The sequence below is a fragment of the Protopterus annectens genome, chromosome 2.part1 (genome assembly GCF_019279795.1).
Source record: "Protopterus annectens isolate FY-2018-M chromosome 2.part1, PAN1.0, whole genome shotgun sequence".
NCBI lineage: Eukaryota > Metazoa > Chordata > Ceratodontiformes > Protopteridae > Protopterus > Protopterus annectens.
In genome coordinates this window covers 1,874,964,545-1,874,991,255 of record NC_056729.1, presented here as the reverse complement: position 1 = coordinate 1,874,991,255, position 26,711 = coordinate 1,874,964,545, and the positions used below count along the sequence as shown (strand labels likewise).

Sequence of the window (26,711 nt, the reverse complement as noted above, 5' to 3'; positions counted from 1 at the left end):
TTCCATCTCCCCGGGGTTTCTGGCCCCCATCGAGGGAGCAGCCAGGGAGTCGAGGGGGCCTGCCGTGGGCCCCGCCCTCCCTAGGGAGAGATGGATTAGAGGAGTCTCCCGCCGCCCTGAGCTGGGAATCCTGGCCGCGAGGACTGGGGTAGCAGGCACGCATCTGGTCCAACCCCTCAGAGGCTATAGATGGTACCGCCATCAGGCTGCCCTCCCCGGGTGGAGCCCAATGCCCATCCAGTTCTCACGGGCCTGGGCCCCATAGTCCATCCCCGTGGCTCCTGCCAACCTGCCCCCCCGCGACCACAAATCAGACGTGGTGACCCACTGAATTTAAACATATTACTAAGCGGAGGAAAAGAAACTAACCAGGATTCCCTCAATAACGGTGATTGAAGAGGGAAGAGCCCAGTGCTGAATCCCTGCCCGGGCGAAGGGCACAGGGAAATGTGGCGTACGAAACTCCATCTCCCCAGTGTCACCCAGGGGTCTTTGTGATTGAGGCTCAGCCTGTGGACGGTGTGAGGCCGGTGGAGGCCCCTTGCACATTGGGATCAGGTCTTCCCAGAGTTGGGTTGTTTCTGAATGCAGCCCAAAGCGGGTTGTAAACTCCATCTAAGCCGAAACACCGGCATGAGACCTATAGTGTACAAGTACCATAAGGAAAAGTTGAAAAGAACTTCGAAGAGAGTTCAAGAGTACATGAAACTGTTCATAAATAAATGGTTGGAGCCTGCGCAGCGGTTTGTCGCGACAGTCTCCCGGTTGGGTGGGAAGGCCATGCGGAAGGTGGCTCCACCTACCCAGAGGGGAGTGTTACAGCCCACGGTATCAGCCCTTGCTGTGCCCTGGGGTCATGGGAGATGACCGCCGCCACACCCACCCCTGCCCTCATGGTGGGGGGCCCTTGCTCCTGATGGGACTGTCGACTGGGCCGGACTGCCCTCAGTGTGACCCGACTGCGTCCTGCTGGTGGGCTCATCTCGGGTGCCCGGAGTCCACGGCAATGTCTGACCCACCCGTCTCATCTTGAAACACGGACCAAGGAGTCTATCAAGTGTGCGAGAGCGGGCAAGAGACCCCATGGCGCAATGAAAGTGAGGGCCGGCACATGTCAGCTGAGGTGGTATTCCCCTGCCTCGCCTCACCCATCCCGTTGGGGAGGTGTAGTGTGAGCGCACCTGGTGGGACCCAAAAGATGGTGAACTATGCCTTGGCAGGGCGAAGCCAGAGGAAACTCTGGTGGAGGTCCGTAGCTGTCCTGATGTGCAAATTGATCGTCTGACCTGTGTATAGGGACAAAAGGCTAATCGAACCATCTAGTAGCTGGATCCCACTGAAGTTTCCCTCAGGATAGCTGGGGCTAGGCAGATGCAGTTTTATCTGGTAAAGCGAATGGTTATAGGTCTTGGAGCTGAAACTATCTCAACCTATTCTCAAACTTTAAATGGGTAAGAAGCCCGACTCCCTGGCTTGGAGCCGGGTGAGGAATGTGAGAGCCCAGTGGGCCACTTTTGGCAAGCAGACCTTGCACTGTGGCATGAACCAAATGCTGGGTTAAGGAGCCTGATGCCGACACTCATCAGACCCGAGAAAAGGTGTTGGTTGATATAGACGCAAGAAGGTGGCCATGGAAGTTGGAATCTGCTAAGGAGTGTGTAACAACTCACCTGCCGAATCAACTAGCCCTGAATATGGATGACGCTGGAGCGTCAGGCCCATACCAGGCCATCGCCAGTGCTGGGAGCCGAGGGGGCTTCGCTGTGACAAGTAGGACAGCCGCTGCGGTAGCTCTGAAGCCCAAGGCAAGGGCCTGGGTGGAGCGCCGCAGGTGCAGATCTTGGTGGTAGTAGCAAATATTCAAATGAGAGCTTTGAAGGCCAAAGTGGAGAAGGGTTCCATGTGAACAGCAGTTGAACATGGGTCAGTTGGTCGTGAGAGATAGGTGAGCGCTGTTCTGAAGGGATGGGCAATGGCCTCCTTCACCTTCGGCCGATCGAAAGGGAGTCGTGTTTAAATCCCTAAATCTGGAGAGGCAGAGATGGGCGCCTCATGGCATCCAGTGCGGTGATGCAAACAATCCTGGAGAAGCCGGTGGGGGGCCCTTGGGAGAGTTCCCTTTTCTTTGTAAAGGGCATGGTGCCCTGGAATGGGTTTACCCTGAGAGAGGGGCCTGCGCCCTGAAAAGCATCATGGTTCTATTAGCGTCAGGTGAGATCTCTCTGGCCCTTGAAAATCCGGGGGATAGTCTCCCACCAGGCCGTACCTATATCCACAGCAGGTCTCCAAGCTGAACAGTCTCTGGCATGTTAGTACAGTGTAGGTAAGGGAAGTGGGCAAGCCAGATCCGTAACTTTGAGATAAAGATTGGCTCTAAGGGCTGGGTCGGTTGGGCTCAGACATGAAGTGGGGCTGGGCACGTGCCATGGCTGGACGAGGTGTCACCCCCCACCACCTTCTCCCCTCCCACAGGAGCCAGGGGGATAGTGACAGTGACTCTGGACGTGCACCAGGCCCTTCCTGTGGATCGCCCTGGCTGTGACTGGTGCCGGTCCCGACCAGCGTCCCATATTGTCTGGCAGCTAGCAGCTGACTTAGAACAGGTATGGACCAGGGGAATCCGACTGTTTAATTAAAACAAAGCATCACAAAGGCATGAGATGGGTACTGACGTGATATGATTTCTGCCCAGTGCTCGGAATGTCAAAGTGAAGAAATTCAGTGAATCACGGGTAAATGGCGAGAGTAACTATGACTCTCTTAAGGTAGCCAAATGCCTCGCCATCTAATTAGTGACTCGCATGAATGGATGAACAAGATTCCCACTGTCCCCACCTGTTATTTAGCGAAAGAAGACCCTGTTGAGCTTGACTCTAGTCTGGAACTGTGAAGAGAAATGAGAGGTGTAGAATAAATGGGAGGCCTCAGCAGCCAGTGAAATACCACTACTCTTATTGTTTTTTCACTTAGCTGGTGAGGCAGGGGCGAGCTCCACCAGGGCTCTCGCTTCTGGCTCCAAGTGTCCAGGTGAGACCCACTCCAGGGACCGTGGCAGGTGCGGAGTTTGACTGGGGCGGTACACCTGTCAAAGAGTAATGCAGGTGTCCTAAGGCAAGCTCAGGGAGAACAGAAACCTCCCATGGAGCAGACGGGCAAAAGCTCGCTTGATCTTGATTTTCAGTATGAATACAAACCGTGAAAGTGGGGCCTCACAATTCTTCTGGCTTTTTGGGTTTTAAGCAGGAGGTGTTGGAAAAGTTGCCACAGGGGTAACTGTGGTGGCCAAGAGTTCATAGCGATGTCGCTTTTTGATCCTTCGCTGTCTGCTCTTCCTATACTTGTGAAGCAGAATTCACCAAGCATTGGATTGCTCACCCACTAATAGGGAACGTGAGCTGGGTTTAGACCATTGTGAGACAGGTTAGTTGTACCCTACTGATGATGTGTTGAGATAGTAATCTTGCTCTGTATGAGAGGAACAGCAGGTTCAGATTTGGTTTATGTGCTTGGTTGAGGAGCCAATGGTGCAAAGCTACCATCTCTGGGATTATGACTGAATGCGTCTAAGTCAGAATCCCGCCTAAACCTAACAATACCACAGCGCCGTGTATCTCCGGTTGGCCAGGGATAGCTGGCTGCAAGGTTGGTGAGGAGTGCCGCTTGTCAATGGGTTGGAGCGTGGATGGAAGGGGGCTGCCTGTCTCCATCAGTACACCACATTCGTTTGTGCAGAACCGGGTGCTAAATCATTCGTAGATGACCTGATTCTGGGTCAGGGTTTCGTACATAGCAGAGCAGCAAAAAAGCTGCAGTCTATTGAAAGTCAGCCCTTGAGCCAAGCTTTTGTCACAGGCAGGGGCCATGCTCCACACCCTTGCGGGGAGAGGGGACCTCCTTGGCCGGCCCACCCTGCATGCTGCCCATCTTCCCTCCATGTCCAGATCATGGGTAGGACTTTGCTTCTTGGTGGCGGGTGTGGGATGTGGCCCGGGGATCGAGGGAGTGGGGTCTGCGGGCAATCCAGTGGCGGGGCATACCTGAGGTCCCCAGTCACGCCCTTGGAGCCACACCACCTGCCACCTCCATCCAGATAGCTGGTGCCCCTGTGGGTACGGAGGGGCCTGAGGATCACATATCCAGGCTTGAGGGTCATCCCAAGAGAGGAGACCGGGGTGTGCAAGGTTCCCGGGAGAGGGTGAAGGGCCATCCGGGGAAGCCAGGTCTGGGTGTCCCATCCCGGGAAAGCTAGGTCCGGGATCTCATCCTCCCGGCCCCCAGGGGAGTGGAGACATGGCCGCCATGGTGACTCGCACCAGGCCCGGCCGGGGGAGTCTGCCATCAGTGCGGGCAGGCCGAGGGCTGCCCCAGGATGCCAGGTCTGCAATCCCATCCTCCCGGCCCCAAGGGTGCGGAGATGAGGCTGCCATGGTGTCTCACACCCGGTGCTGGCTGAGGGAGTCAGCCATCAGTGCTGGTGGGCCACTGGCCACCCTGGAAGTCAGGTCTGTGATCTCATCCTCCCGGCCCCAGGGGTTGAAGATAATGCTGTTGTGGCGTCTTGCACTCAGGGCCGGCCGGTTGAGTTGGCAGACAGTGTGGGTGGGACGAGTGCCTCCCCAGGAAGTCAGGTCTGTGATCCCATCCTCCCGGCCATCAGGGGTGCGGCGATATGGCCGCAGTGGTGTCTCATGCCTGGGACCTTCCGCGGGTAGCAGTTCGGCCTCTGGGTCCTCCACCTGGCACCATGGGGATGCCGCCCTGAAAATGGCACTGTGCAGGGGGCAAGGGGCCATGTGCCTGTAGGCTTGAAGCAAAGTACATTCGTCGGCACCTGGTATGGTGGGGCAGAGAGCCGGACGCAAGTGGAAAAATGAACAGAGATCTCCTGTGCGAGTTTGAAAGCCCTAGGTGGAGGGCAAAGCGCAGAACTGGTGTCACGGAAGTTTGGATGATGAGGGACTGTCTGAGGCCTCATGGCCCAGCACAGTTCCACAAGGCTGGGAAGGATCGGAGGGAAGCTCCCCTGAGAGGCTCAGAGAGCACGGTTTACACAGAAAGATTTGGCAGTCTTCAAGCGATATCTAACCCGGGAAAAGGAGGGGCACTCGGAAGCCCCAATGGGAGAGTACCTGCCCCTCGGTGGCTGAGGGGAGTTCTGCAAGGCCAACTGGGATCAGAGGGAAGCCCCCCGAGAGGCCCCCAAGGGCACGGGGACACTGCACAGTCAGGCAGCCTTCAGGAGATCTGGGGGAAGACAGGGACCATGGTGCTCTGGACCGGAAAGGAGGGGGGACTCAAACTCCGATGAGAGAGGACCTGCCCATCGGTGGCCAAGGGAAGGTCCACAGAGCTGGCCAGGATCAGCGGGAAGCCCCCCAAGAGGCTCTCAAGGGCACTGGGCCACTGCACAGTCTGGCAGCCTGCAGGGGACAGGGAGGCAGAGGAGTTCCTCCGAAGCGAGGCTGGGGCCGTGGGTGGGGAAGGAGTTCTCTCTGCAGTGTCGAAGGGGAGGCCCGCTGCGGTAGGGTTCAGCAGAAGTCCTCCAAGGGAGTTCAAGGCGGAGGTCTGCAGGGCCCGGAGAGCTCCCGGCCTGGCAGAGGCATCTGACCTTGCACCATTCCCACAGGCATTCTCAAAAAATCCCAAAGTCCCCAGAATCGCACTGGATCAGAAATAAGGGGGACTTGGAAGCCCTCATGAGAATGAATCTGGCCTCCTGCAGTCGAGGAGATTTCCACTGGGGTGGTCACACCCTGCGGATTCGCCCTCGGTCATCTGGCAGGCACATGCAATCCAGCACGATTTGGCAGCTTCAAGGAGTTGACGGATGACGGGGCATCTCGTCGGGAGTGTGAGTCTGGGTCCCAGCTCCAGGGAGAAGTCTCCTGCCAGGTGCCCGCGTGATGGGGTTAAGGCGCATCTCCCCACCGTCCATTGATCGATTGGGCCTACCGACTCCTACTAGTGGAGGGCCCTCACAGCATGGCTCTGCAGGTCACAGCTTGCAGGTCGAGCTTCTCCTCCCTGGGAGCAAGGTGGGTGGGTGAAGTTGAGGCGAGACCGAGCCCAGGCTGAGGCGAAGGGGTCATGTCATGGGCCATGCCGCTCTGCTCCGGTGGGCAGCTCTGATCGAGAGAGCTGCGGGAGCTCTCTCCCTCACTCTCTGGCTGTAAGCACTGCTGCGCTCTGCACAGGCCCACGTACCTCTGGGGTCGTGGTTGCCGGTTCATGACCAGCACCTGGGGTGCTCCCTCTGTGGGAAGAGGGACCAGCTCCCTGTGCAGGAGGGAGAGGGTGCCGTCCCGGCAGTGGGATGCAGGCTCTCCCCTCCAGCAGCATGAGGCCAGCGATGGGGGTTGCACACCGATGTCCTCTCCCCTCAACTGCGGTCGCGAGTACATGTGGAGGATGCTCCACTCCCTGTGGGGCATCAGTTTGGTACCTGAAAGGTCAGTGTTGTGCCTGTGACGATGCCCGTAAAACCTCGCATGCTAGTGACGTCCGGAGCGATGCTGCATGGGCAGCGGTGCCCCCAATAATGAGAAGAGAAAATTTGTATGACTCTGAGTGGTGGATTACTCAGCTCATGCATCAATGAAGAACGTAGCAAGCTGCGAGAACTAATGTGAATTGCAGGACACATTGATCTCAACACTTTGAATGCACTTTGCAGCCCTGGGTTATTCCTGGGGCTGTGCCTGTATGAGAGTCATGCTTTCAATTGCCCCGGGGGTGTCTGGCCCCTATCGAGGCCATGCCTGTGGAATTGAGGGAGTCTGCTCTGGGCCCCCCATCCCCCTAGGGAGAGATGCAGATGGAGGAGAGGAGTCTCCTGCCGCCCCGAACTTAGAAGCCTGTCCAACTCCCCCTGGAGGCTGTCAGTGTTACCGCCACCAGGCTGCCCTCCCGGGGTGGAGCCTGACGCCTGCTCACTTGGTTCTCATGTGCCTGGGCCTTGTCAGCTGTCCGCCGCCTGGAGTCTGGCAGTGGGGAGCGAGTGCGTGGGCCAGGGGAGTACGAGTAGTCCATCTGTCCCCAAGGCCCCCGTCATCCCGCCACCCCCATGACCACGCTCGGAATGCGACCTCAGATCAGATGTGGCAACCCGCCAAATGTAAGCATATTACTAAGCAGAGGAAAATAAACTAACCAGGATTCCCTCAGTAGTGGCGAGTGAAGAATCCAGTGCCGAATCCCCGCCCAGGTGATGGTTGCAGGGAAATGTGGCATATGGAAGTCTGTCTTCCCGACGCCACCCAGGGGGCTCAAGTCCTTGTGGTTGAGGCTCAGCCCGTGGATGGTGTGAGACCGGTGGCAGCCCCCGGCACCTTGGGATCCTGTATACTACACCCCAAACAAACCAAATACCTCATCCATCATCTTATCTCTATTCTTCTCTCCGGGGACATCCACCCAAACCCAGGTCCCTCTACCACACTTAATCCAGCCCCCAACTCCACCCCCTCCCAAGCAACAGGCAAAACCCCTCCACTTTTCAGCTCTAAATACTCAGAGCCTATGTAACAAAATTCCAAACCTTCATGCCTGGCTTCTACATAACCAGCCTGATGTTCTCTCCATCTCAGAAACCTGGCTTAAGCCCCACATAAAAGATTCTGAACTAACTCCTCCGAACTACCGCATGTTTCGGAATGGCAGAACACAAAAAAAGGTGGTGGTGTAGCACTCCTTTATTCAGCATCATTCTTAGTCAACTCCTATACCAAACTCTTTCCCAAATTTGGCAAGGCAGAAATTATACCAGCCCTACTCTACCTAAAGAAGCATAAACTCATATTTGTTCTCTCCCTCTATATTCCCCTGGAGACAGTATTGCATCCTTTGAAGATATTCTCTCCTGGGTCTCCACCAACATTACTCATGAAACCATAATCCTGGGGGATGTGAACATAAACTGGGCCATAATCCAATCTCCCACCGACTCACTGAATATTAACATATAACTTTATGCAACTAATCAATTCCACTACCAGGCCTTCCTAGAATTCCATTACTGGAAGTACAATAGACTGGATTCTAGTATCCCATCCTCACTATATCTCTGATAGTGGTGTTCTCCCAGACCAACTAGCTGACCACTTCCCCACTTTTGCCTGCTGTTTCCCCTCTTCCATACAACTAACTCACTTGCTGCCTAAAAAAACTTTAGTTCTGAAACCTTCTCAATTGCACTAAAAAGCATAAACTGGAACCCATTAAAGACTCTTCCCATAGATAATCCTCTCTCATACTTTAACTCTACTTTCACAAACCTGCTCAACTCCTTTGCCCACTCTAAAAACAAAACATACAAAAAGTAACGCTGTACCCTGGTTAACCAAAAACACCTTAGCTACTATGCAATGCCGTGACAAAACCTGGACACATTACCATAAAAATAAAACTACTATCAGCCTTAAACAAATATTAAACACTATTAAATAAAGTCAAAAAACTTATTACGTCAGCTCACAAAACCTGTTTCTCCACTCTCCAAACCAACCACAACACCATTCCCAAACTATTTTGGAAAAGAATCTCATCTCTCCTCAACCCGGGAAAAATGAAAACCCTTACCCTGACCCAGACAACTCTGACATGGACTTAGCCACTCAATTTAAGTCTTTCCTCAGAGTCCATAAGCAAGCTAACATCACCCTTCATCAACACCTCTGCTCTCAGCCTGCACCCATCCCTTCCTCCCCTAGCATCCCTTGCCCCCAACCTCTAACCTCTCTATGAATCCCATCTCTATGTCCACCATAAAATAAACTTCTCCCAAAATTAAAACCTGGTTCCAATGCCCCTGATGAAATTTCCTACTACCTTCTAAAAGTAACCACAGAAGCCATTGCTCTCCCTATCAGCATACTAATTAATTGGTCTATCTCAGAAAGCTAGGTCCCCCTGCTCTGGAAGAAAGCCTTTATTATTCCTCTATATAAAGGAGGCAATAATAATGACATTCCAAATTTCCACCCTATTCCTATCTTATTCCCTATTTCTAAACTTCTTGAAAAATGTATCCAACAACCAGCTTTTTACCCCCACACAGCATGGATTTAGACCCAGTCATAGCACCTTCACTGCTCTCCTCTTCTTCCTTGAAACAATTAACAAAGCCCGAGATTCCGGCCATTTCATGTCCACCTTTCTCCTCAACCTCTCCAAGGCATTTGACACTATTTCCCACAACCTGCTTCTTAATAAACTCTCCAATCTAAACTTATCCCCTTCCTGTACCAAGTGGTTCTCCAGCTACCTCACAAGCAGACAGCAAGCAGTCAAATGGAAAAAGCCACTTCACCTTTCCTTAATACTCCTACAGGTGTCCCCCAAGGTTCCATTTTAGGCCCCCTACTATTCAATGTATTCATTAACTTCTACCAAGCCATTCCAAACTCCAGCCTCATCCAATATGCCGACGATTCTACCATTATCTGCTCCTCTCCTTCTATCCCCACTCTAAATAAGCTTGCCGAAAGAACCTTCCCCTCTACTGAGCAGTGGATGCTAGGCAACCATCTGGCTCTTAATGCAACTAAAACGAATGTCATTCACCACCTCCAAAACCTCCTCCCTAGATAAACACTCATTCATAATCACCAGCAAAAACAATACTCCCCTAGAAATAGTCTCTGACACTAAACTACTAAGAGTACTCATAGATGATCAACTAAAATTCAACAAAGATTTACAAGTAAATATCAAAAAAACCCAAAAACAACTTGGTATGCTATACCACCATAATCATTGTATATCTCCTTCCACCAGACTCATACTAGCCAATACTTATCTCATCCCATCCCTCCTATCTGGTGCATCTATCCTCACCAACCTACAATCCTCCCTCAAAACAAAACTCTCCTCTTGCTATAACAAGATATCAAAATTTGCAGCAGGTTACAGAGCCATTTCTCACCATTGCAATTCTCTTCACCAGCTAAACTGGCTTGAGCTACCTAACCTCCTCCCTTAAACTCATCCAAGCACACAAACGCATTTACAACCCCTCTCTTTGTCTCTCCCTAGCCACCACCTTTGAAATACATGAACCAGAGTGACTTCTAAGATCTAATTACCAAAAACTAATTAAATTGCACAAACCCACATGTCCAGCTGGGAATCTCCTAATGTCCTTCTCTCTTGCACACCTCTGGAATTCTCTATCATCTCCTATCTGCATCACCATCAGTCTCTCCTCATTTAAAACCTTGCTGCTCTGGCACCTAACTTCACAATGGAAGTGCTGCTGTTCCCATCCTACCTAATCTTTTTAATATCACTTCATACTCTCCTAGAACTAAATACACCATCACTGACTCCTATAGTTCAACAGCTGTATTGAATTATTTGACCAACTACTTAATAGTTACCCTATGCTGCTACTTTTGTAAAAAAAAAGTTTTATTGCTGTTTAATGAACTATACTGATGTATTCTATCATTGTTAACCTTTTCTTATCATATTTACTTTCCATTCCTATGAGATAATCTGTAATGTATATGTGCAATGTGTACTATGTATTTGTATTTTTCTGGAGCTTTTCTCCCCAGGACTCCATTGAAAGTGGGCTCCTTGTGGCCCAGTGGACTATCCTGGCAAACAAACAAACAAATTAGTTTAGCTTGGCAGAGCCGGTATGCATATCTGAGTGAATCAAACTAAAATACACCATTGTGGTAATTTTTATTTTGTTTTATGTGATACCAGATGTCTGAAGTATATACAACCAAAAAATACATTGTTGTGGTCATTATTATTATCTTTTATTGTTTTTATTCAGACATCTGAGGTGTACACAGTTATGACAGTGGCTCTATTTTATTTATTGTATTTATTTACCATTTGTTGGCTGTAAAAGTCCGACTAGGACAGAGCTTATTTTCACCAGAGACCCGGGGGAAAAAAAAACGCTCCAGATCTATGTCTTTGGAATGTATTTGAGGGGTACTGAGGCAGACTGTGGATGAAAGTCACTGACTCCTGCTCTCTTTTGATCACCTTCAACCTTCATTGATCTAGTTTGTCAGGGCTTGTACGTGTGGGGGATTGAGTATAACAGTTTAAATATATTACTGTGTCAGTTATTTTGTTTTATTTGTTCACAGACATCTAAGGTATACACCACCAGTAAATTGGCTATAACCACTTAGTATGACTGAGATGACTGCTCTTTTTCAAAGTATCTCTGGTGTGTCTTCAGAAGAAGAAGAAGGCCCTGCTAGAAGCCTGTTTAGCATGTACAGTAATTTAGTGATTTTTATGTACAAGTGTAATCATGTTCCAATTTGAGTAATTTAATTCCTATTTATGTAAACTTGTAACCATGATCAGAATTGACCCTGTCATAATATATACCCACTGTCCATTCCAGTTAACAATGATTTCCAGCACCCTACCCTTTTGTTTTCATGTTACCTCCCGCCACTCGAGCTACAGTCACATACCTAGGATGTTCTGTCACAAGGCTAATGAATGTTGTTGGCATTGATGTGAAAGGATATTTTGGATAGTAGCTATTTTCAAGTCCATTTTCTATAGTACTTTTATGATTTTGTACTAATTTATGAATATATGCTTCAGTTTGAACACCTTATAAATGTTTTTAATCATTATTGTTTTTATTTGAAGTGTAATAAAATATGATTACATTTATATGAAAACTGTCAAGTTGGGTTAGTGTAGGACTTCTTCACTGATTATATTTCATTAAAACATGATAAGAAAAGAAGAGTACAGATCTGTCTGAACAATAATCATCACTATGTGTCAGATTTATTCATGCTTTCTGCTCCGTATTTCCGATCTTTGCTTAAAAGCCGCTTCGATATTTTGCCATTTCAGGCTTTTGAGTTCGACCAAGACACATTCAAAAGAATGCGTCTTCAGTCTTCTAATAGGGAACTTATTAAACAGTACCTTCCAGATCAGTTTTTTCAACTCCTAGCTTCCAAACCTCCACAGGAATAACATCTATTCCTGGGGACTTTCCTGTACATTGGTTATATGTCACCATATTTATCTCATTTTCTCCTATACTAACTGTTAGTAATTTAGCCTCCTCTACCTCTAATCTTGGCATATTTAATTCTTCCATAAACATTTCCATTTGTACCTTTTCTTGATTTCCATCTTTCTCTGCTATAAACAGACTTTCCTAGATTTTTTAAATATTTCTAATACTTCTACAGGATCCCTTATCTTCCTTGTTATAGGCTTCCTAAGCTTGGTAGCAGCCCTTTCTACTTTCTGTTGCCTGAGTCTTTGGCTAAAAGTTTTTGTGCTTTAGAGGTTTTTTTTTATAAAAACAGTTGCTTAAAAGCATTCTTTCTAAACTTATGCATATTATCAAGGTGGTCCCTTATTTCCTGTTTAGCATTATGCAGTTGCTCCTCTTCTTCTGTGAGATCAACCCTATTTTGCAATTTGCCATTCCCTCTAAGTAATTCTTGTTACTTCTTAACCATATCTCCCTTTCTTTTATTTATACCCCATTTTTAAATTCCACTTTAATTTTATCCCACTTCCTAGCCATACTTTCAGAAGAAATATCTACCTTCTTTAAAGTCTCCTGAATAATTTCCAGTACCTGTTCCTTAAATTCCTCTCTTTTCAACAAATAGGTGGGAAAGAGTAAGTGTTTCATTTTTATTTCATTAGCCTGTGTTTTTATTTTAGTTATCATTGGCGCATGATCTGAAATTGTTATTGGGTGCGTATCAAGACCTTCAATTAAATGCACATGTTCCTGTGAAATGTAAATTCTGTCTAGCCTAGCTCAGTTTTTGTATCTTTCTTTAAACATCTACCCACCTTTGTTATATTTTCCCTTCAGGCCCCCCAGACACATCTTCACTGTTGCAAATCAAATTCCATTCCCCATCTGTGAGTAATATTCCTTGCTGAAACCTGATTATTTCATCCAGAATTTTCTTAAGCGCCATTATAGCAGTTTTTGATGGAGAGTAAATGCATGCTAGTGTAATCTTTCTTCCTTGCCAGTAGCCCCTCAGTACTAAAAATCTGCTATTATTACCGTTTATATTTTCTTCTATTATTATTGGAGCTCCTCTTGCAATTAATATAAGTACTCCTCTCTTCCTTTGCCCCAGGCTTTCTGCTGAATAACCGCCTTGAAAACCTTTCGTTATCAAAGTCAGACGTTCAGTTCTTTCTAAGTGTTTCTCCTGAAGCATAGCTGTTTGCGCTGTACATTTTTTAATATTGTTCAGTACTCTTTCTTGTTGTATATATATATGTGAGACCATGAACGTTTAAGGACATTCTAGAATCATATTCTTGAGGGATTATTATTCCCTCCGTTTATATATAACAAATTTTTTGTTAAATGTCTGGTTCCAACTTTTGTGTTGCATACATGCTCCATTTGGCAGGTTAATCTTTTGTACAGTTATTTCTTGTCATCTCCATTTGAGCCTATTTTACATCTTGCAGAATTTTTTGCCTTATTGAAAACCCTCAAAGAAAAATAAACACCCCCACTACCCCCTAAAACCTATTAACTTAATAATAACACACAAAACTATGCAGATAATAAGAAATGTTCTAAACTGTGGTAGCCACAGCCACAGGCTAGAGACAACCAAAAAGAAAGTTCATTCATGCTAAGATGCATGATACAGCCTGTGCTTTAGTAAGTGCTATCTGGTTTCATCCTATCTTTATATCTCTCGCAGGTAAGAAAATACTTGAATGCTTTCAGTAAATTATTTTCTGCAAGCTATTTCTCTTTATCAGATTGTCTTCTGGTGACATGCAAACCCGACACAAACTGCTAAGAATACCTTGTTTACCTGAAAAAAAACTTATAATATTCAATATTCTTTTCCATTTATGTGCTTTGTAGTAAACTTGTTACTGAATAAATCCTAGGGTTAACCCATTTATTTCCCTATGCAAGCATGAGAAAAACTGCACTAATTATTTCTTTTATCATGCTCTCGTAACCAGACCTTTGTTCTCTCCCTTTTTTCCCCACATTGCAGTGCCTATATTTATTAAAACTGAACAAGGAAAAAGAAAGAAGGGAGAGGGAAAAAAGCAACTTTTTATATTAGTATCCCCATTACATTAAAAAAAGAACTAAAAAGACTTTACTTCATAGCTTGCTAAGAAAGTCATGCAACATTTAAACATTACCATTAAGAAAAAGAAGTAAAAATAAAATGGTTTTACTTACAGTTAACTTTCTCCCTTCTCCTCCCCTCTCCAAATGAGTTATCCGAAGATTAATGAAAGGACATATGCTTTAGAGTCCCTACAAGTTTAACAAAGTCCACAAAAATCCAAGATTTCCAAATCCTCTTGTTCTGTCATGTTTCACAAATATAATTATAGCTTTGTAAACTCACATTTGTCGTTTCCAAGTTACTGATTTTAATCTCTGAACATTAATAACACAAAGCAGAGTATATGCATTAAAGTCCCCCACAAGCTGGAAGTCCAGAATTTTCAGATTTTCATGTTCTGTCATAGGATCATAAGATCATAGCAAGTTACTGGGCTACTGGTCCTGAGGCCCTTATAAGGCTAGTCAAGAGTTTAGCCCATGTTTACACAAGTGGGCACCTGATGCCCCTGTCCAGCAGGAACATGTGTGGAATCCCAGGGATGTATTTTCTGTTTCCCATCCAGTTGTCCAGGTTGCACTTAAAAAGGGGTATAGAGGTACTCTGCTTGACGAGGAGAGGGAGTCTTTTCCACAGATGGGGGAGTCTCCGGGACACAAATCTGTCCTGCCAACAAGTTCTATTGATATCACAGATCAGGTTGAGGCCATGTGTGTGGGTTACTCGAATGGGGCTCGACTTGTGGATATGCAGCACTCCCATCAAGGCTGGGTCTAAGATCGACTTGTATTCCAGACTGAGGTCACCTCTGAGGAGTCTGTATGAAACTGAGTAGTGGGACAGGTCATTTAGCCTATCTGTTTGGTAGATTGTTGAGGTCTTGGATTCTCCTGGTGAGGAACCTCTGTGGTCTGTCCAGCTGCCGCATGTGCTTTGCAAGGTACATGCTGAACGGGGTGTTGTATTCAATAATGGGCCTTATAAGGGAAGAATACAGGGATGTTATGATGCCCTTGTCCCTGAATGAGATACCCTTAATTATGAGGTGGGCCATGTAGAAAGCTTTCTTACAATGGAAGCAACATGGTGGTCAAAAGTCAGGTTGCTGTCAACCTGGGTGCCCAAATCACTCATGACTGATTGCGTGTTTAGGACATTGTTATTAATCTGATAATTTATGGGGACGTCACTCTCCCCAAAGGGGATGATGATGCATTTTTTGGTATTCAGCTTGAGGCCATGTTTCTGGCAGCAGTCATTTCTTTAGGTGAGACCCTCCTGGAGGATGTCCACATCACTAGGAGAATTGATGACTATGCCCATCTTGCAGTCATCTGCAAATTTGGTCAGCCATAGCCCACTGGTTTTGGCCTGCACCTCAGAAAAGTATTTCCCAAATAACAGAGGGCCCAAGACCGAACCCTGGGGTATGCCACTTGTTACGGATCCACTGCTTGAGGTGGCTTCTCCTGTTTTGACTAGGTGAGTTCTATCAGTGAGCCAGTTAGCTACCCATCTGGTAACACATGGATTGATGCCTAGCTGAGAGAGTTTATCTATTATACCTGAGTGGGGAATAATGTTGAAGGCTTTGGTCAGGTCAAGGTAGGCAGTGTGTACCATCTTCCCCTCATCCATGGCTTTGGTGATTGTCTCAAAGAAGTCAACCAAATTTAACAGACATGACCTCCCCTTGATGAAGCCAAACTGTGTGGGATTGAGTGTTTGGAGGTTGCCAATGCCCTTGTTAATGAGGTCCATGATAATCCATTCCTTGGCCTTACAGATCAGGCTAGCTAGGCTGATGGGTATATAATTTCCTGGCTTGGTGGATGCTCCACCTTTGTGCAAAGGAATGACAGTAGCTGTCCTCCACTCAGCTGGGACAAAGTCAGTACTCAGGCTTTGATTGAATGGAGAGTGTAATGATACTGCATGTTCCTGCCAGAGTTAATGTAGGGTGCAGCCTGGGAAATTATTGGATCCCATGGAGGCTGCATTTTATTGCCTTTGAGAGAGCAGTGATGATCTGTATATAAGGGAAAGGGGGCAGGTACTGGAAATGTCCTGATTTACTGATGGGGCGACAGAGGGGTGAAGTTTTCACTGAATCTGTCAGCCAGAAAGTTTGGTATATCTATGGCATTTGTATATGTGGTGTCCTTGACCACCATTTCTGAACAGATCTGGGCACGTCTTTAAGATTGCGGACATATGTGAAGAAGGCCTTATGATGGTCTCTAGTAGATGTGGCCAATTTGGACTCTAAGTTTGCTTTGGAGGATTCCACTAGGGCTCTTATTTGCTTGTTCAGGAGAGATCGCTTCCAATTGGGCACCTGCCCCTTCTTGGTCTTGGACAGCAATTTTTTCCCTTTTGTTAGAGTTTATTTATTTCAGATGTCCACCAGACAAGTTTACTCTTGCTTGCAGAGGAGATTTAGTCCTGTCAGGTACTGATTCCATGAATCTATATAAATGGTAATATAATGCTTTGGTATAGCTTTGGATACTGATGCCAGTTCCTAGAGAGGGGGAGGGGGCTGTGAAAGCTGTTAATACCATCCCTCAGGAGGCTGTAATCAGCTTTGGAGAAGTTTTTGTTTGACCCGACATACCTGCCTAGGACACATATTCAGTGAGTTCAATCATGTCTCTCTTCATATAGTCCAGGGAGATATGTCTCAAGTCATTCATGCCAACATGGACTATGACAGAGTCATAACAGTACCTGTTATTGAGAGACTTGCATGTGTATGTGATATGGTAGATTCTGGCCCCTGGCAAACAACTAACTAACTGTGACTTTCTCCTCATCCATCCTGGTGAGAGGCACATCTGTGTGTCTCACAATGGAGTCTCCTATGACTAATATGTTGTGTTTATGGTTAAGCCTTAGTGGCTGTGAGACACAGGTGCATGAACTATGCTGGAGGGCTGTGGAGATTGCGTGTGTTTTTGCCTCAAGATGTCTCCTTTGATTTGGAATGTTTTTGTTGAGGACCTCCGCATATGTGAGTGCGTGTTGTGTAGGTGTGGGTGGTGTTTGAGGTATAGTGATTCTTTTGACAACCTTCTCAGTGCTGGGTATACTGGCTTGTGAGGGAAAAAGCATAAACTTTAGGTTCCTAATGTAATTGCATCTCTTACAAATTTTGTTCCTAAGTAGTAGTAGTAGTAGGTGGTTGTCTGTGTAGATGAGGCAGTTGCTACACTGTGTCAGGATGCCCATATCAACCAGACTGGCAGGAAAAACTGTGGGAAATTGTCCATCCATATTTGTCAGAATCTGAGAGAGAAAGGCTGGGGAGAGGTAAGGCTAGGCCTAAAGCCCAAGTGTTTAAACCAAAACTAGGAGGCTTAGAATAACACAATTTAAACAGACTATAAACACGTCGTAATAAATGCATCAGAAAAGATGCAAATGAACACTTTAGAGAACAAGCAGCAGCAAGTAGTCGAAAAAACAAGATGAAGCAATAGACTAGTGGGAGGAAACAAATATAGTAAAAGCAGCTGAATGAAGTGTGTTTTTTTTTCTTGTTTGTTTGTTAGTAAAGTGGAAAAGAGAGAGAAGAGGAGGAACAGAAGATAATTCAAGGTTAAGGAACTAAGGGTTTGGCCTTCCCAAATAATCACTGTATTAGGTAGAATGAGCTAATGAGATGGGACTGGGAGGAATGTCCCAGATCATATTTACAGTAGGGGCAGGCAACTGCAAAAGCCACCAACTTTAAGAACACAGCAGCAGTTGGGTGGGTGGGTGTGAGAAAAACAGAAATTCAACCACAGGTCAGAAAATATATAAATGCAGACACAGAAAAGTAAATATTTCAGTCAAGCAAATAAATAAAACGTGCAGTACTGTAAAGCAAATAAATAAAAACAGTGCAGTACTGATAAGAAACACTGAACAGTTAAAGTGCAAAAAATGTACTTATGTCAGCTCTGTAATTCCAGATTATTTAAGAAACACTCTCAGTCAGGCATAGTGTTTCACGAATATTATTATTGCTTTATCATCCCACAGTTGTCAATTTCCAAGTTACTAGCTTTAACCCTGTTCATCTCCATCTCCCAAGTCCTGTCTGATTCATTTCAAACATATTCCTGATTCTTCTAGTTTTATTTAATCTATTTTTGATCAAATTAACTTGTGGAAATGGGAGCATAAGACCGTATGGAAAAGGGGAAATTAAGCAGAGGAATGCTTATAACATAAACTGCTAAGGAATGAAGGGGATGGGGAAGGGAAAGGTAGGGTAATTTTTTTTGGGGGGGGCATATGCCCATTTTCAGGTCTATATTATGTTATCACACGCTTACAAAAGCAAACGATAAATAATCAACCCCATCTAAGCGAAAGCTTACAATGTCGAAACCTCAGAACAGCGATTTTTTTCCAAGGAAAATAATTGCTGTTCAAAATTAAAAAACAAACAAAAAAGCTTTAAAACATTACATAATGTGGGGGGCTGTGCACCCCACACCCCCTACTTAAATATACCAACTCCAAGCTTGCACTACAGTGCCGAAAATGGCAAAATAATGAAAGTGGCTTATTTTCCAGGGAAAGAATTAGCTGAAAAGCCGCTTCACTATTTTGCCTTTTTGCTCTTTTCGGTTCGATCAAGACACATTTGACAAACTGCGTCTGCGATCTGGTAATAGGAACCCCCCCATTTTCTAAATACCAAGATCGTAAGGCAGGGAAGAAGTAAGTAAAGTTACAGGAGTGGTAAGAGGGTGAGGGTAGGAAGCAGGGGCACATGGACAAACACAGAAGAGAGACAAGACTGATCAAGGAGGTGCAGATGCATAGAGGAAGGGGGAGGGGATAGTGGATTAGGACACATGAGACAAAGGGAAGACAGTGGTGATGAGAACTGGACAACAAACAAGGGAGGACATAGACACAAAAAAGGAGGGGGACACTAGGATGGGAATAGGTTGGGAGTGATCTTCAGAACCACCATACCTGTATCACACCCAATGGAAATCTAGATACCATCTTGACCACTGGGTCCTGACTCTGAGGAAGCAGCCAGTAGGAGGCAAAGAAGTGACTCTAATTTGCAAGAAGAATCTTACCAGGTGGCTGATGTGGACATCAATATGCAGGTCCATGAGTTCCCCACCATCTCTGCCAGCTGCCTCTGGGTGACATATTCCTCACTTCCCCTAGCAGAGTCACTAGCAGAACAACAGTGCTCTCAACAGGTGAAGCCTCACTAGGGTCAGGGTTAGACGGCCTATCAGCTTCCACCGATACTGTTTCTGGAGAGTTAGGCCTGGTAGGCTGTAATGCTTATGTCCTCAGTGGTGTTGGACAAGGGAGAGGGGCTGGTGGTTCACAGCATAGTTGTAGGCAAAATAAATGGAGGGGAAATAATATGACAATTCTCTAAAAAATATCATTTAACAAAAGGGATAGTGACAAAGAGGGTGGGGGAGAAAAATACAAACTTACTGTGAAATACAGTAACTAATGATAGCATATTAGGTTAAGTACAACTACAGTAGTCTCATGATAAAACATCAACAACAATAACAGGGGTCTCCTACAAATTCAGATGTATGTAACCTGATACATGTAACCTTCTATAAACTAAATCAATTGTATGTGCAACTGTATACTAGCTGTACTGCTTGTGATTGTCCAGTTAAGTTATATGCTTTTAAGAAGGATTAAATACAGTAATGCCTCTGCATGGGAATATTTAGGCATATCTTCTCTACATGACAGAAACTATCTTTTCCTTTTTATGTTTGCATGTATGCATGTATGAATGTTTATTTATTTATACATTGGTTAACAGGGTGGAGCATGATCACTGCCTGACCAATTGCAGGTACTGCCCTGGTTACATTCAAAACTGTGACGACATGAATTTTCAAAGAAACAATAATAGATATATGGATGGAACAAGCAATGTGCATGCATCATTACATAAGCAGAGATATACATGATGCAATGACCATCTAATGTAGCAAGTGCATTCAAAGTAAGGGATTGCATAGTAATTCCATTAAGGTTGATGTAGGATAGTAATAATCTGAGTGATAACAATGTAATCAAAGGTCTTGTAAGTTCTGTTAGGCCAGTGGACTCTTCTTAGGGAAACTCATTTGGAATTTCTACTAAGCATGGGAAATTTTTCAGATTACTAGTGAAGTCACCCTATCTTTTCAGTAACTGCTATGGAATTATGTACATCCACTGGAGCTACCACCAAGTTAGGCAAATGTGGTCTTAGTAAAGTATCATCTAAAGGGCAGCACACTCAGAATTGTCTCCCCACTGAACTGTAGTTTCAGTAATATATAAGGAACCAAACTGCCCAGGTTGGGAAGAGAACCCACATCCTTCTGATTGTACAACATGGGAGGTGAACATGCTACTTGTTGAGTCACTGTGTTAACACCACTATAGCTAAACACCAAACAATGCACAGGCACACATGTGAACTGAGTACCACAGTGGCCTAACTGGCTATGCATGGTAACCAAACTGTGCTAACGAATGTCTCATAGATAAGCTAAGAAGTCTGTTATTGTCTTATGATGAGTGTGTCCAGTACTTATACTGAAGAAAGAATGGATAACTGTACTTCTAACTGTACAGAAGAAAACAAGTGTGCCTGAAAAGGTGGATCCTCCTCCTCTGTTATTTTTAGGTATTTTCCACTGTGCCCTCCTGTGCTGTGGAACAAATAAAGAGGTACATAAATTATATACAATCCAGAACAGTAAGAGAGGACAAAAAAACGTACAGTACATCTCAGGAGCTGTCAGTCTGACCTCTTCTTCCTATTTGTGAAGAAGGTCTGAATGGTGCCCCTTTGGGTCACTGTAGTGGTACCTGCATTGTTTAACAGTCCTAGAAATGCCAGTGGCAACTGTAACTGATCTAGTAAGACAATGCCAAGCATCCACTTTATACAGTGGATCGTCATAGCAGTGCTCAAGTAAACAGTCCTATGGTCCCTATGAAGCAAGAAGAAAAAGATCTTGCATTCCTGTGAGCACCACCAGGGTGCTCGGCATCTATCACTACCATCTGAAACTAGGGCTGTACCCTAGGTCACATACAAGGGAATAATGGTTGGCATCTTGTGGTCATGTCCATTTCCCATTGTGAGACTTGCCTTGCAATATAGAGAAACTTAGTTGTGTGGCCAGTGGCAGGGTTTGGCATGGCCAATGTCATTTTGAACATGTGTAGAAAAGGAATAGAAGCTGTGAAATATGGCAGCCACAGTTCAGCTTTGCAACATGCACTGTACCTAGTAGAATTACAATACCTTGTAATGACTTCATGCCTAGCATGCTTAACCAGGGAAGTGCAGGGAGCCTCCTGATGGCGAGACCATGCCCACACATACACAGTGCTACTTGCAGTTGTGTAGGCACATACACAGTGCTGTGTACAGCTGTACACCAAACTATGTCTCCAGGCACAATGTGTAGAATAAGCAGTTCAGAGACATTCATGAGCTCAATCCTCATTTGCATAAACATCATGCTCAGAGCAGTAGCGTAACTAGGGTGAGATGAAGGGGGCAACTGCCCTGGGTGCAGAATGTTGGGGGGAGTGATCAACCAATCCCCGTCTCTGATTAATGGAATACAGGCTTTTAAAAGACTGTATTGCATTTGCAGTCAAATCTGAGCACTGTAGCACTCAAGTGTGTGGTCTAAACAATTTTTTTTTAATAAAAATCTGAGTGTTGTAGTGCTCTGTGCAGGCAGAGTATAAACTGTAACAGCTTTTTGCAATATTTGTAGCAAGCAGCTTGATGCAGTTTAAAAAAGAAGAATTTATTTTTAACTGAAACGCACCCACTGTACTGCTCTGTGCAGGCAGGGTGCAAACTGTAGTAACAGTTTGCTACATGTCCAGCAGACAGTTTGATGCAGTTTTAAAGAATAAGTTATTTTTTAATTAAATAGGTTGAATGAGGGTTGGAGGCAGGGCACAGAAATCTTACCTGAATGGCTGGGACAAGCAGGAGAGTGTAGCTGTATCTGGTTACTTGTTTGGAGTGCCACTAAGAGGAATGATTTAGGGATATAGTTTATCCTGTTTTTGAGTAAGAAAAGAGCCAGATTTTAGCTATGAAGTCTTTCAGAGTGGGTTTGAACGATGAGAGGTAGGATATAGAACTAATATACAAGTAATGAGTTTTAGGCCTTAGTAACCTTGTAAGAGTACAGATAGTGCCCAGCAGATTTGCCAGGTCTGTAGACAGGCAGAATTATTTGGTCACTGGATTGCAATGACTGACTGAGAACATTGTATAGAATGTTTTTATGTTTTTTAGTGCTGGATAATTTTATAGGTGGTAAGAATGTTGTGTATATGTTAATTGATGTGACCGTTCTAGCCAGTTTAGGCTTTTCAGTGCTTTACAGTGGTGGGTTCTGAAAGGGTATGTGCTGCAAATTTAGCAACTTTGTTATAGCATTGTTCAAGTTTTACATTTTTGTGAAGCCTGGAGGTTAGTAAGAATGGGAGCACCATAAAGAAGTCTGGGGAGGAGATAAGTAGTGGAAGTGTAGTTTTAATTGTGTCAGTCAGAAAGTTTTTTGGCTCTGTAAAGCACCCTTAGTTTTTGGGTCTATATTAAATCAGCAAATGAACGCTGAAAATCCCGAACGCTTGGTACAGCGTTTTTTTTTCCCCAGAGAAATAAATCGCTGTTCCACCAAAAAAAAAAAAAAAAAAACTTAAAACAGTATTCAGCCCCACACCCCCCACTTAAATATACCAACTCCGAGATCGCACCACAATGGAGGAAATGGCAAACTCCCGAAACCGGCCCAGCAATTTTATTCCCTGAGAAAAAAAATCGCTGTTCCAGGTGTTCGGGATTTTCAGTGTTCGTTCAAATAGGGTCGATGAATCAGCCTTCACTTTTTTAAGCATTCATTGATTCTAGACCCTAGTTTTTGATGAGTTTTCTTATGCAATTTTGTATCAGCAGATTGAATGTAAGATTATCATCCACTCCTGATTGTTTGCTATGAGAATTGACTTCAGTGGTTGTAATATCAAGAGATAGAACTTTACATTTTGTTGTTTCATGAGAGAGGGATTTGGGGGGAAAAGTAGTAGTTTAGTCTTATTTGGGTTGAACATGAGTTGTGAGTTACTAAACCATGTTTCAGTGGCTGTTAGAGCTTCCTGATTTCTTTTTGGGAGGTGTGCCATGTTGTTAGATGTGGAAATGAGAGTGGAATCCTTTGTGTATTGTATTAGGGTGGCCTGTTGTGTGGAAGTGTAGAGGGTGTTGGTGAAAATGTTAGAGGAGGGGACCAAGTATAGAGCCTTGTGGCACACCAGTAATGACCTGGAGATGAGGAGAGAGCATGGAGGGCCATTTTACTGACTGATACCTGTTGGACAGGTAGCTTTTAAACCACAGAAGGGTGGGCTGAGAGAGACCTAGTGATGACATTTTACGTAGACGTTTGCTGTGAAAAACTGTACTGAAGGCTTTGGAAAAGTGTAGAAATAAGGAAGAGACTAGTTTTCTATTATTTCTAGCTTTATTGACAGTATCTGTATAGGTTAGAAGGGCAATGTTAGTACTATGGGAAGGACAGAATCCATGTTTTGTAGGGGATAAGAGATCTTCCTGCAGGAGATAGACTGAAAAATTTATTAATCAAGAATTGTTACACTATCAATTGTTAGACTATCAATTGTTTTTAATAGATTTTTCAAGTATCTTCAATACGTTAGGACACACACACACCTGTTTATAGCATTATCTTAGGACATACATACATCTGTTTACATTACCTCAGGACATACATACCTGTGTATAGCATTATTTATTTATTTATTTATTTATTTCAGTTTGATTACCGGGGAAGTCCACTGGGCCAGAAAGTGCCCATTTTCAGTGGAGGCCCGGGGAGAAAAGCTCCACAAAATAAAAACCACACACTACACACAATAAGAGGTTACAAAAAGAAATTTCAAATACAGAGGTAAAAATACAAGTATGAATTCATGCAAAACAGGTATAGTAAAATAATAAATTGTCATTGTGCAAGCAATGAGACAAAGTTGCAGGTTTTTACATTCAGAGCAATAGGAATCAATTGTCAAGAAATAGGCATCAGTGATTACTGGACAGTTGTATTATGTACATGCTAAGAGTTGAGAGAGAAATTGAAAGAACAGAAGGTGATGGAATAAGTTTGAGTAAGGTAAGTAGAAAAGGAGAGGATGTAGTGAAGTTTGCATCAGGAGTTTAGTAGGCTCTATGGGGAAATGTATTTGTATTTATGTAGGGTGAAAGCAGGAGCATTTGCGTTTGGAGGATAGAAATGAGAAAAGTTGAGTTTTGAAAGATTCTGGGTAAGGTATTGTCCTAAGTGAGGGAGGAAGAGAGTTCCATTTTTTGCCTACTATGAAAGAGAGAAGGAGTTGGCCTGCAGGGCGTTTGGGTTTATGAATAGCAATGAAATTTTGATGTTCAGATCTCAGGGATCTGGTTGGGATGTAAGGGGGAAGGATGTTTGTTAGAGCTGGGCACTTATTAGGAAAAAAATATTAATTTGTGAGCAGTGGTAAGTTGGAGGTAGTCGAGGTAGTTAGGGAGTTCCAGCCAGTTCAATGATTGTAGGGAGAGGCAGTGGTGAGTACAGGTTTTGGATTTGGTTGCGAATTTGGAGATTTTATTGTAGCAAGTTTCAAGTTTAGAGGTGAGGGAAGAAGACAGGTTAGTTAGAAGAGGGGCTCCATATAGTAAGGAAGGAAGGAGATAGGTAGTTGCTAAAGTATGCCTGGAGGAGTTGGAGAGAAAGCGGTTATTCCTGTAGAGCATACCAAGTTTTTGGTGGGTTTTCTTGATGTTTTGTTGTACGTGGATATCAAATTTGAGGTATTCATCTATGGTGATATCTAGGAGTTTTGCAGAAGGAACCACTTCTATGGCAGTGTTGTTTTGGCTAAGGACTTTGAAAGCATTTTTGTCGAAGGAGTAGGCCCTGGTGGGTGGGAAGAGAAGTATTTTAGATTTATTAGAGTTGAGAGAGAGATGGTTGCAGTGCATCCAGTTCTCAGTAGTGGAAAAAGCTATTTGAGTTTTTGACAGTAATTCTGGCAAGTTGGCAGCGGAGCAAACTAAGGTGGAGTCATCAGCGTATTGGATAACTGTTGTGTCAGGGATGACAGAGTGAAGGTTATTTATGAAGATGTTGAAAAGCATGGGTCCAAGGATGGATCCCTGGGGAACACCGGTGGGAGTGGGCAGGAATGAGGAGGTAGAGTTATTCCATCTGACAGCTTGTGATCTGTCAGATAGGTAGCTGGAGAACCAGGAGACGGTTTCAGGGGAAAGATGAAGGTTAGAGAGATGACAGAATAGGTGATTGTGGGAGATAGTGTCGAAGGCTTTAGAAAGATCTAGTAGTGTTGAGGATACTAGTAAGCCCGAGTCTCGGGCCCGATTTACTGTATCTAAGAAGGATAGTAAGGCGGTAATGGTGCTGTGGCCAGGGCGGAAACCATGCTGGGTGGGAGTTATGAGGTTATTTTGGGTTAAGAAAGGCATAAGTTGGTGGTGGACACATTTTTCAAGAATTTTTGATATAGGTGAAAGAAGGGCGATTGGACGGAAGTTGGAGATATTAGTGTTTTTGCAACCTTTATGAAGAGGAAGGATGAAGGCAGCACGCCAGAGTTTGGGTACGTAAGATTCTTTTAAAGATCTATTGATTAGGATGCTGATAGGGATGGCAATACCTTCAGCAGCAGCTTTGAGGAAGGAGGAGGGTATGTTGTCAGGGGCATTTGAGCAAGGCTTTAGTTTAGTGAGGAGTCCCTTTATAAAAGTAGTAGGAACAGGTTTGAGATTGAAATTAGGAGGGGAGTGAGGAGGGTAGGAGGGAGAAGAGGAATGAGAGTAGGAAGGATTGTTGTCTGGGAAAGATTTGGTAAGATTAGCTATAGAGTCAATAAAAAATGTGTTAAAGAGAGAGCTGAGTTCTGAGTCAGTTATGCTAGGGTCAGGGCAGGGATTATTCCTGGATCCTGGGAGGAGTAGGGAATTAATAGATTTCCAGAATTGTTTTGGGTTTACGTTATTGTTAGACTGAAGTTTATTATAATAGTTTTTTTTGTCAGAGATGATTAGTTTTTTTGCTTGGTTGCGAAGTTGTGTGTATTGAAGCAGGGTGGAAGGTATCTTATTCTTCTGGTAGAGCTTCCAGTATTTGTCCCTACAATTCATGATTTGTTTGGTTTCTTTGGAGAGCCATGGAGCAGAATTAGTTTTGACTCGTTTGTTTCTTGGAGGGGCTTGGGAGTTGAGAATTTTTAGGAAAGTGGAGTTGAAATGTTCTACTGCATTGTCAAGGGGAAGAGTATTTAGAATTTGCCAGTTAATGTGTTTAAGAGTGTTTGAAAAGTTAGAGGGGTTGAAGTTGCTGAGATTACGAGTGTGGATGTAATGGTGCTGATGTTTAGTTGTGTTGTTTGAGCGATGTATGAATGCAGGGAGATGGTCACTAAAGGTGTCTGGGATAGTGCCAGAAAGTGTTATTTTGTTTGGGTGGGAGACTAAGATCCAGTCGATGATGGATCCTGGGGGGTGGTGTTTAT

General features: G+C 44.9%; 1 non-coding gene and 1 pseudogene across 1 annotated transcript; both read left to right on the top strand.

The window, feature by feature from the left end:
* The first annotated feature begins 300 nt into the window (after positions 1 to 300).
* LOC122795239 lies at positions 301 to 3,847 on the top strand (annotated as a pseudogene).
* A 2,712-nt stretch (positions 3,848 to 6,559) lies between these two features.
* On the top strand, positions 6,560 to 6,712 carry LOC122795086. Its single transcript, XR_006363729.1, has one exon. It is a non-coding gene; the product is annotated as a 5.8S ribosomal RNA (ribosomal RNA).
* Positions 6,713 to 26,711: the final 19,999 nt, after the last annotated feature.